This window comes from Lissotriton vulgaris, chromosome 4_1, assembly GCF_964263255.1.
Source record: "Lissotriton vulgaris chromosome 4_1, aLisVul1.2, whole genome shotgun sequence".
Classification (NCBI taxonomy): domain Eukaryota; kingdom Metazoa; phylum Chordata; class Amphibia; order Caudata; family Salamandridae; genus Lissotriton; species Lissotriton vulgaris.
Genome location: NC_141691.1, coordinates 1,317,181,168 through 1,317,194,020, shown reverse-complemented (window position 1 = coordinate 1,317,194,020; position 12,853 = coordinate 1,317,181,168).

Genomic DNA, 12,853 nt, shown 5'->3' with positions numbered 1-12,853 from the left:
AGATATGTGCTCCAGTGGATTTTGAGTAATTTAGGTTAAAAATATATATATATCTGTAAGCGCGCCCCGGTACGCGCTTCGGGGAGCGCCCTGGGTGCGACACGCGAGGTGCGCACGGAAATCTGATTGGCTCTTGGGTGTCTGTAAACATTCGAAACAGTCCGGAGTGGCCGCCATCTTGTGTCTCGGTAAAATCAAGACACAAGAGGTGACTAAAACAAAGGGGGAAATGACCATAAGGCGTCAGGGATAGACCCCCTCTGACCCCCTAGGTTTGATGTGGGGGAAATAAAAGGGCCCAGCGGCGCATTTAAAATATATATTTTTTTTCATTTTGCGCGGGGAGAGCGCCCGGTACGCGTACCGGGGAGCGTACTATCAGGAAAAAAGAATGACAGAGTTTTTAAAAAAGGAAGCCTTTTTTTTGAAATTGGAGGTAGTTCTAAAAAGAACTTTTTTTTTCTTCTTTTTGTTGTTTTATATTTTTTTGTGTTTTTTGAACATTTTGTACTTTTTTTGGCTTTTCAAAACAGTTTTATATTTTTTTAGTATTTTTTTAGGGGGAGAAACAAAAAAAAGGGAATTGAAACTGGCTCAACTGGAGCAAAAAAACAAAAAAAAACCAAAATTACTTCTTTTTGGGGCACTTGTGATTGTCACCTGCAAGGACGATGAGCTTTATGCTCTGTTCACCATAGGCGATAAGCTTGCCACATGCAGTACAAGTGATTTTAAAATCAGCAAATCTTGGCTGAATACAAGGCATCATCTCTGATTTTTCTGGTCCCAATGAAGTGGGTTCGTTTCTTTGGGAGGTGGTCCTTGAAGACTGGGGGAGGTTACTGGCCAGTTCCCTGAGCTCTGCACGAGAATAGTTGTTAGGGTGCTTACGGGTCATATGTCGAATCATGGTATAGTTACCAAAGGAATATTTTTTGTTTGGGTTGCCCCTTGAGAGTTCTTCATTACAGATTAGGCAAGTTACCTTGGCCGCATTCACTTTTTTCTTGCCCTCTGGGAGTGAAAAAAACTCCCATACAATGTGTGGCTTGGGCTTGTATGGGGTATTTTGTTCAGGCAGCCATCTTCTCCTCCCCTCCTCCTCTTCCTCTTCCTCCTCCTCCTCTTGTTGACCACCAATATAATCTTGAGCTGGTCCTCTTGGTTGTCGTGGTGGTGGTGGTGGGGCTGATGCACTAGCTGCTGCTGCTACTGAAGCCATTATAAAGATCAAAAAGGTACAGAGAGGTACAAACAGGTCTTCCTCAGTCAAAGGACTAAGTCAGAATAGGGAAAAAAGGTGGGGTCTTTCATCATTTGGAAAAAAAAACTGTCCTGAACCAATGTGAAGTGTTATTTTCAGGTCACAAGACCAGGGGCTTCATCATTATGAAACGAAAACTGTTATGAACCAATGAAAAGTGTTATTTTCAGGTCACATGACCCGACGCGCTTACGCTACGCGCCCCTGGGAGCGCCCCGGGTCGCTTCGCGTAAGCGCGTCGGATGTTTACGTTGCACGATCGTATTCTCTCGAGTACTTCCGGGTGCGCTTACGCCGTGCGTATCATGCGGATGCGGCCACGCGATACGTCACGATCATGTTTTTGTTTGCGACATTGGCGCTAACGGGACGCTCCCCGGAGCGCGGCCCGGGGCGCTTCATAGAAGTACGCTTTTCGGGGCGCTCCCCGGGGCGCGCACCGGGAGCGCTCCAAAAAAATAATAAAAAAATAAATAAATGGGAAAATTGTAGGGACAGGTAGCCCTATCCTAATGTGCTTTTTACGAAAATTAACTTTGGAAAAATATGTATTGTGCTACATTGGGCTTTATATATGTTAGAGCCTAAATGGAGCCCAAATGTAGCCCAATGTAGCCCAAAGATGGCCACCAGAGACAAAAAAAAACAAATGAAGCCCAAATATCAGCCAGATGTAGCCCAACTATAGCCCAATGACAGAATGAACCAGAGTGTTCTAAAGAACAACTAGAGCGCTAACAGTCTTACTTATAAAGTGAGACTTATAGTTAGGAATTAGCATTAAAAAAACCTATGAAATTCACTGAAAAAACCATAGGTTTCAGACCAGTTATAGTTAGGAATTAGCATTTAAAAAACCAATGAAATTCACTGAAAAAACCATAGGTTTCACACCAGTTATAGTTAGGAATTAGCATTTAAAAAACCTATTAAATTCACTGGAAAAACCATAGGTTTCACACCAGTTATAGTTAGCTGGAAATTTTACTAACATAAAACCATTGAAATTCCACGTTATAGTTAGTTGGACTCACTATATCTTGCGCATGTAATGCACTGCTGATGACGTCACATATTACATCACTCATGACATGGTCAGTGACATCACTCATGACACTTTTCAGTGAATGAGTGCCTTTCTGAAAAATAAATATGTTTTATATATGTATATGTAAAGGTCGATGGAAGAAGAAATGTTTAAATAAGTATTTCAATAAATGTTTTTTTTAAAAAAAAATTGATTGGTTAACTGGCTTATTAAGTGTATCTTAGTAAATACATATATTAGCGAGTAATGTTTAAATATTTAAATATATGTATCAGTGTTTCATTTTGTGTATAATTGGCTGCATGGGTTGGTGAGTAGCTACATGTGTGTGTATATGGGTTATTAGATGTTTTTTTAGTATCAGTATGAGTGTCTGTATGGTTTGGTGGGGGTATTACTTAGCACATAGACGCATCAATGACTGACTCACTGTATGTGTTTTGAAGACAGCATATGTGCAGGCCTGTATGGATGGATGAGTGTGTATATGTGTGTGTTAGTGAGTGAATGACTGTCTCACTAGTGTCTTTATCACTAACGACATATGTTTTAATCTAGTATATGTAAGTATTGATGTTTATAAGTGAGTATATGTGAGATTGTAAGAGTTCCTGTTTAAATAAGTATGTGTTTCTATAAGTAATTGTTTAAGAGAGTGAGTATGTGTAAGTTTCCTTAGAAGTAAGGTGGTAGTGTGTGTATAGCTGTATATGCAAATTAATGGATGCTCAATAGTTTATTTGCATGTGTGATTATGTGTGTGAGTAACCTTTGGATGACTGTTGGTGTGTAATAGGATGTATAGGTGTTTCATTACATATGATGAGTGAATATATGTATGAGTGACTATGTAGAACTGGTGGTGAATGAGTGGATGTGTATATAGATGGTGGTATTACTGAATTGGTTGTTGTAACTGGTATGGGTATCACCACTTTTTTGGAAAATGTTAGTTTCTATTTTTGAATATATGTTTCAAGGGTTACTTTACAGTGAAAGGAGGTCTGTCACTCTGTCATAAGGATGGTGTCATCAGTGATGTCATGAGTGATGTCACTGACCATGTCATGAGTGATGTAATATGTGACGTCATCAGCAGTGCATTACATGCGCAAGTTATAGTGAGTCCAACTAACTATAACGTGGAATTTCAATGGTTTTATGTCAGTAAAATTTCCAGCTAACTATAACTGGTGTGAAACCTATGGTTTTTTCAGTGAATTTAATAGGTTTTTTAAATGCTAATTCCTAAGTATAACTGGTGTGACACCTATGGTTTTTTCAGTGAATATATATATATATATTATCTACTGGTGGTTGCCAGTAGATAGTTATAGTTAGGAGCTATCATCCATAGGAAATCCGCAACATTCTATTGGCAATAACTTTGGCGCCGATTGAAGTATCTGAGCTAAACTTTCCAAACTTTTGGCCAGCGCAGTTCCGCTCCATCCCTGCAAATGTGGGGTGATTGGTCAAGCGGGGACTGAAAAAAAAGGAGGGTCCCAAAACATGTTTTCCCCATGCAATTTCCCATAGGACCTTTAAAGGAATTACACCAAATTTGGCAGAGAGGTAGTCCTCAGTTCCGACTTGTGCCTCTGGTCTATCTGGTGTCCATCTGTTCAGTAGTTTTGGGGAAAATTGAGGTTAAAGTCATTTATATATCTATGGGTGCGGAGTATCCGCGGATTATGCAAGGATTGGCCTCGTAAGTTAAGTGCACCGTCCCAATCACGTGCTCAATTCTAATTGGCTGTGAAGCGGTTGTAAACATTCGAAACCAGAAAGTGTTGGGAGCCATTTTGTGCCTTGTTAGAAGCGAGGCTGAGGAAGTCAGTGGAATATGTTGGCAAAACGGGAGATGGGGCAAGTTAGACACACCCTGACTCCCTAGGCCTGCTTAGGTGGTGACATAGGGACCCGTAGGGGCAAAAAAAAAAAGATAGTATTTCTTTATTTTTAAAGGCATGGGGTGCGCGTAGGATCCGCGCATTTTGCCGCCCAAAAAAAAAGAAGCATGTATTTTTGAGATATACTTCAAGCTTATGTGTTTAGATCTTGGGTGGCTCTAAAAAGAGCCCTTGTGTTTATTGAGAGATTTTAGTACCTACAAGTAAGTACCGATGCAGAGTCTAAAGTTCAAGAGGAAGACTCTGTTTCCCTCATCTGTAAAATCTACACCATCTCTCCTATAGATGCCATGCATATTGAAACGTAGATTGTTGTGGTATATGGACCCCATTGTATAGTCTCGGAGAAAAGCAGAAACAGATTTATTCACATTTTTTCTAGCTTTCTCAATCTGTGGACAACATTGATTGGACCAGTTCCATTTTTGCCTTTGGCAAATGTTAGAATAGACAAAGGCAGTTTGGGGGAAAAGTGACATCAGTTCTCCAAAGGTATCCTTCATAAGCATTTCCAGACCTACCCCAGTCAAAATGCCTAGGTCATTGCCACCACAGTGCACAATTATGAGGTCAGGGTGTTGGAGATGGAAAAAGGATTTCACCAATGGCATCAATTGGTGCCACTTTAATCCTCTCTGTCCAATCCATTTAATTTCTACGTTTGGTAAAGCTAGGTCTTTGGGAATTCCTTTCTGTTCTGCGTACCTTTGGCTCCAGAAAATATAGCTGTGTCCCACAATCCACACTCTAAGCATGTTGAAGGGTGGTCTGGATGCACTCAGATGGTCTCTGTAAATGAACTGCCAGTTTAAAAAGTAATATTTTTGTAAAATGTTGGATAAGATGCAGTTGAGAAAAATAGAAGAGAAATGATTGGTTGTTTGACAATATTCTACATTGAAAACTAGGGTGCAGGTTTCTGTTTTTGAAAGCCTGATTCCTATTGGTTAACAAAAATTGATAGAAAGGAGTATTACATAAGATAAGATGGTATATTGAGAAGTCAAGCACACTTGCTGTTTTGATTAGTAGCATTGTGTGATGAACTTTTGACTTGTGTGCTCAGTTAACTGTTTCATGAAGTATTTCTATGGTAACAGGCAGAACGCAGAATGGGGGTAGTGTTCAAATGTATGTCGTTTGGAAAGGATTGAAATGTCTAACCAATAGAAATGTGTGTTTGGTTTTGTAATAATGTGGTAAGGAATGTGATTTGATGTGAAGGTGTATATGTGTTCAAAATGAGAGGGAAACTCTGCCATTCTATGGTTCTGGTGAGAGGTGTTCAAAACAGAGATTTTGAATAAGAAAATCTGCTCTGTGACTGACATACTTTTTATTCTACAAAACAATTCAAAAGGTGAGTTATTAATTTGTGAGGAAATGTATGTGGTGCATTTTGGTTTTAATTGCAGTAATGTGTTTGTTCTGCTAAAGTGAAGGGAATATTTTTTTTCTCTAGAAGTTTATTGTGAGTATGTGTGCATTTAGAAAGCATTCTGAGATAAGTATTTGTTTATTTTATGTGTTTGCACACAGATAACTATGCTGTTCTCTTGTTTTGGTAGAATTAAAAACCAGTTATTTTTTATTTATTTGCAAAAATGACTGAAGTTTGTACATTAAAATGTAGTACTCATTCTAGACTACGAAAAGTGTTTTGGTTAAATAGAAGGGATAGTGTTGTTTGTCTAGAATCACACAGGGGTATATTATCAAGAATGGCGATAAAATTATCGTTGCTTTAGTGGCAGGAAACTGCAGCTAAAGCGGCAACAATGGGACTGATAGTATGCTCTTGTGAATTCCTAAAGCAGACCAGGTTGTGGTGTTAACCTGGCCTGCTATGGTAATTCACAAGGGCATATTATCAAGCCCATTATCCCCGCTTTAGTGGCAGTTTCCTGTCGCTAAAGCAGCGATAATGTTATCACCGTTCTTGATAATATGCCCCAAAATGTGTCTTCTGTGCATTTAGGAAACACTCTGAGAGAAGCATTTTGGTACTTCTGGGCATATTATCAAGCAGGACGTTAAAAATTATCATTGTTTTAGCGGCGATGATGGGCTTGATACTATGGACTTGTGAATTCTAATAGAAACCTATGTTCTAGTGTGAACATGGGCTTCTATTGGAATTCTTGATGGTATATTATCAAGGCCATTATCACCGCTTTTGCTGCACTTTTCTGCCGCTAAAACAGCGATACTTTTAACGCTCTGATTGATATTATGCCCCTTCATGTGTTTTCCAATATGTTATTAGTTAAAAACGTATCGTGTTGTCACATTTTGGTAGAATTAGAAAGTAGTCATTGGTTATGTGTTTCCAAAATGAGTTTAGTATCAATAGTAAAATGCAGTTCTGAAATATGTATAATGTATGGTTGATGTTTTTGCAGACAGATAAGTACATGTAGTCTTGCACTGACAATAACACCAGTATGATTTCCTACACTATCCAAACACCACTACACTATTGTAAACCGTTAATCTACCTGGAGCATGACCACCTATACTACTTATTCACCACTCTACTACCCTAAACTTTAAATCTACACCAGTAGAACCTCCTACACTAGCCAAACACCAGTTTATGTCTGAGAACATTCCCCTACCATGACCTCCTATATTATACAAACACCACAGCATTATCTTAAAGCCTGAAGCGCTATCCCTGGTATGATCTCTTATGGTACATAAACACCACAGCACTATGCTAGAACACTACCCCAGTATGAGTCCATATACTACCTAATCACCATTTCAGTTCTCTAAAGCTTAAATTTATCACACCAGGATCCGGTACATTACCCAAACACTACTATAGTATCTTACTACTGTATTTATAAGGAATATTGTTATTTGTCTAGAATTACACAGTGAGTCTGTGCATTTAGGACTCAGTCTCAGAGAAGTATTTTTGTAGTTCATATGCCCTTATGTGACCCCCTGAGCAGGACTAGGGTGTCAGGGTGTGTCTACCCTGTCCTCTTTTCACATTTTGCACACATATTTCACTGACTTCCTCAGCCTGACTTCTACCGAGGCCCAAAATGGCTGCCAACAGTTCCTGATTCAGAATGTTTACAACCGCTTGACAGCCACTTAGAATTCAGCGCATCATCGGGATGGCGTGCTTATCCTACGATGCCAATCCTCGCACAATCCGCGGATCCTCCACGCCCATATATATATAAATGATTTTAACCATAATTTTCAAAGAAACTACTGAACAGATTGACACCAGATATGCCAAAGCCACAAGTCGGAACTGAGGAGTACCTCTCTGCCAAATTTGGTGTAATTCCGTTCAGCCGTTCGGACTGTAGCCGTGGCTCAAGGTCCTATGGGAAATTGCATGGGGAAAACGCATTTTGGGGCCCCCCCTTTTTTCTCGGCCCCCGCTTCAGCAATCACCCCAAAACTTTCAGGGAAGGAGCGGAATTGAGCTGGCCAAAAGTCTATAAAATTTCAAGAAGATTCATCAATTGACGCCAAAGTTGTTGGCAATAGAATGTTGCGGTTTTCCTACTCTAAATCTTAATTATAGTTCTGCAGAACCTTTGACACTACCCAAACGCGAGTTTATTTTCTACAACATTACCACAACATGACCCTCTATACAACAGAAAGACCAGTGCAGTACTCTAAACTCTAATATACCCCTAGTATGACCCCCTACACTGTATAAACACCGCTGTACTACCCTGAATAATAAAACACTATGCAGCATGACCCCGGACACTACTCTAATACCATTGCATTACTCTAAACATTAAATCTATCTCACCACCACCTCCTACACTACCCAATCATGACTGTACTATTATAGAACACTATTCCAGTATAACCCTGTACACTAATGTAACACTACTGTACTAACGTAAACCACTACTGCAGTACGATTCCATACACTACACAAACACCACTACAGTACCTTAAACTCTAAAACACTATCCCTATTATGACCCCATACACTACATAAACAACACTGCACTATCCTAGAACAGTACCTCACCACGATCTTCTACACTAGTCAAACATCATTGCAGTACTCAGCATGACCACCTACAGTATACAAACACCACTTAAATCCATAAACACTATCCCTAGCTTGACCCTGTACATTATATAAAGACCACTGCAGTGTCCTAAAACACTGTCCTACTAGGACCCTCTACAGTACACAAAGTCCACTGCACAACCGTAAACCCTAAATCTACCCCCAGTACAACCTCCTACACTACCCAAACACCATTGCACTACCCTAAACATTAAATCAATATCAGCATGACATCCTACACTACCCAATCACGACTACACTATCCTACAACACTACTCCAGCAGGACCCCCCTACACTGCACAAAGACCATTGCACTACTCTAAACCCTAAATCTACCCCTAGTACGATCACCTACACTATGAAATCACCAGTGCAGTTCCTTAAATTCTAATACATTACCCAGCACAATCTCCTACACTATCCAAATACTACTGTGGACCCTAAAACACTACCCCAGCACGAGTCCTTACACTAGACAAACAACACTGCACTACTCTAAATTCTAAATCTGTAGTGTTCCAAAACCATGGTGACTGTTTATGTACCATGTAGTAATCTATTTACTAAAGTAAAAGTGAACCAATTATGAATTAACTCAGTGTCTTTCCTTATAGCATTGTGATCATTTAGATAATAAGTATGTACTCATAGACTGCTTCAGGTTTTAGTGTTCTGGAGTACAAACTGGTATGCACTATGTATTTAGGGGCAGATTTATGACGGACTTGTGCCATGTTTACGCCGTCGTTGCGTGACGCAACGACGCGGAAACGTGGCGCATCCCTGCGACCTATTTACAACGTGATGCATCTAGGCAGATACGTCACGTTGTAAAGCCCTGCGCCACATGAAACCTGCGTCAGGTTTCATGTGGGCGTTCTGTCGCAGGGTGGGCATTCCCTCGTAGGAAAGCCCAGTAAAACTGGTAAGGAATGTGATTTGATGTGAAGGTGTATATGTGTTCAAAATGAGAGGGAAACTCTGCCATTCTATGGTTCTGGTGAGAGGTGTTCAAAACAGAGATTTTGAATAAGAAAATCTGCTCTGTGACTGACATACTTTTTATTCTACAAAACAATTCAAAAGGTGAGTTATTAATTTGTGAGGAAATGTATGTGGTGCATTTTGGTTTTAATTACAGTAATGTGTTTGTTCTGCTAAAGTGAAGGGAATATTTTTTTTCTCTAGAAGTTTATTGTGAGTATGTGTGCATTTAGAAAGCATTCTGAGATAAGTATTTGTTTATTTTATGTGTTTGCACACAGATAACTATGCTGTTCTCTTGTTTTGGTAGAATTAAAAACCAGTTATTTTTTATTTATTTGCAAAAATGACTGAAGTTTGTACATTAAAATGTAGTACTCATTCTAGACTACGAAAAGTGTTTTGGTTAAATAGAAGGGATAGTGTTGTTTGTCTAGAATCACACAGGGGTATATTATCAAGAATGGCGATAAAATTATCGTTGCTTTAGTGGCAGGAAACTGCAGCTAAAGCGGCAACAATGGGACTGATAGTATGCTCTTGTGAATTCCTAAAGCAGACCAGGTTGTGGTGTTAACCTGGCCTGCTATGGTAATTCACAAGGGCATATTATCAAGCCCATTATCCCCGCTTTAGTGGCAGTTTCCTGTCGCTAAAGCAGCGATAATGTTATCACCGTTCTTGATAATATGCCCCAAAATGTGTCTTCTGTGCATTTAGGAAACACTCTGAGAGAAGCATTTTGGTACTTCTGGGCATATTATCAAGCAGGACGTTAAAAATTATCATTGTTTTAGCGGCGATGATGGGCTTGATACTATGGACTTGTGAATTCTAATAGAAACCTATGTTCTAGTGTGAACATGGGCTTCTATTGGAATTCTTGATGGTATATTATCAAGGCCATTATCACCGCTTTTGCTGCACTTTTCTGCCGCTAAAACAGCGATACTTTTAACGCTCTGATTGATATTATGCCCCTTCATGTGTTTTCCAATATGTTATTAGTTAAAAACGTATCGTGTTGTCACATTTTGGTAGAATTAGAAAGTAGTCATTGGTTATGTGTTTCCAAAATGAGTTTAGTATCAATAGTAAAATGCAGTTCTGAAATATGTATAATGTATGGTTGATGTTTTTGCAGACAGATAAGTACATGTAGTCTTGCACTGACAATAACACCAGTATGATTTCCTACACTATCCAAACACCACTACACTATTGTAAACCGTTAATCTACCTCGAGCATGACCACCTATACTACTTATTCACCACTCTACTACCCTAAACTTTAAATCTACACCAGTAGAACCTCCTACACTAGCCAAACACCAGTTTATGTCTGAGAACATTCCCCTACCATGACCTCCTATATTATACAAACACCACAGCATTATCTTAAAGCCTGAAGCGCTATCCCTGGTATGATCTCTTATGGTACATAAACACCACAGCACTATGCTAGAACACTACCCCAGTATGATTCCATATACTACCTAATCACCATTTCAGTTCTCTAAAGCTTAAATTTATCACACCAGGATCCGGTACATTACCCAAACACTACTATAGTATCTTACTACTGTATTTATAAGGAATATTGTTATTTGTCTAGAATTACACAGTGAGTCTGTGCATTTAGGACTCAGTCTCAGAGAAGTATTTTTGTAGTTCATATGCCCTTATGTGACCCCCTGAGCAGGACTAGGGTGTCAGGGTGTGTCTACCCTGTCCCCTTTTCACATTTTGCACACATATTTCACTGACTTCCTCAGCCTGACTTCTACCGAGGCCCAAAATGGCTGCCAACAGTTCCTGATTCAGAATGTTTACAACCGCTTGACAGCCACTTAGAATTCAGCGCATCATCGGGATGGCGTGCTTATCCTACGATGCCAATCCTCGCACAATCCGCGGATCCTCCACGCCCATATATATATAAATGATTTTAACCATAATTTTCAAAGAAACTACTGAACAGATTGACACCAGATATGCCAAAGCCACAAGTCGGAACTGAGGAGTACCTCTCTGCCAAATTTGGTGTAATTCCGTTCAGCCGTTCGGACTGTAGCCGTGGCTCAAGGTCCTATGGGAAATTGCATGGGGAAAACGCATTTTGGGGCCCCCCCTTTTTTCTCGGCCCCCGCTTCAGCAATCACCCCAAAACTTTCAGGGAAGGAGCGGAATTGAGCTGGCCAAAAGTCTATAAAATTTCAAGAAGATTCATCAATTGACGCCAAAGTTGTTGGCAATAGAATGTTGCGGTTTTCCTACTCTAAATCTTAATTATAGTTCTGCAGAACCTTTGACACTACCCAAACGCGAGTTTATTTTCTACAACATTACCACAACATGACCCTCTATACAACAGAAAGACCAGTGCAGTACTCTAAACTCTAATATACCCCTGGTATGACCCCCTACACTGTATAAACACCGCTGTACTACCCTGAATAATAAAACACTATGCAGCATGACCCCGGACACTACTCTAATACCATTGCATTACTCTAAACATTAAATCTATCTCACCACCACCTCCTACACTACCCAATCATGACTGTACTATTATAGAACACTATTCCAGTATAACCCTGTACACTAATGTAACACTACTGTACTAACGTAAACCACTACTGCAGTACGATTCCATACACTACACAAACACCACTACAGTACCTTAAACTCTAAAACACTATCCCTATTATGACCCCATACACTACATAAACAACACTGCACTATCCTAGAACAGTACCTCACCACGATCTTCTACACTAGTCAAACATCATTGCAGTACTCAGCATGACCACCTACAGTATACAAACACCACTTAAATCCATAAACACTATCCCTAGCTTGACCCTGTACATTATATAAAGACCACTGCAGTGTCCTAAAACACTGTCCTACTAGGACCCTCTACAGTACACAAAGTCCACTGCACAACCGTAAACCCTAAATCTACCCCCAGTACAACCTCCTACACTACCCAAACACCATTGCACTACCCTAAACATTAAATCAATATCAGCATGACATCCTACACTACCCAATCACGACTACACTATCCTACAACACTACTCCAGCAGGACCCCCCTACACTGCACAAAGACCATTGCACTACTCTAAACCCTAAATCTACCCCTAGTACGATCACCTACACTATGAAATCACCAGTGCAGTTCCTTAAATTCTAATACATTACCCAGCACAATCTCCTACACTATCCAAATACTACTGTGGACCCTAAAACACTACCCCAGCACGAGTCCTTACACTAGACAAACAACACTGCACTACTCTAAATTCTAAATCTGTAGTGTTCCAAAACCATGGTGACTGTTTATGTACCATGTAGTAATCTATTTACTAAAGTAAAAGTGAACCAATTATGAATTAACTCAGTGTCTTTCCTTATAGCATTGTGATCATTTAGATAATAAGTATGTACTCATAGACTGCTTCAGGTTTTAGTGTTCTGGAGTACAAACTGGTATGCACTATGTATTTAGGGGCAGATTTATGACGGACTTGTGCCATGTTTACGCCGTCGTTGCGTGACGCAACGACGCGG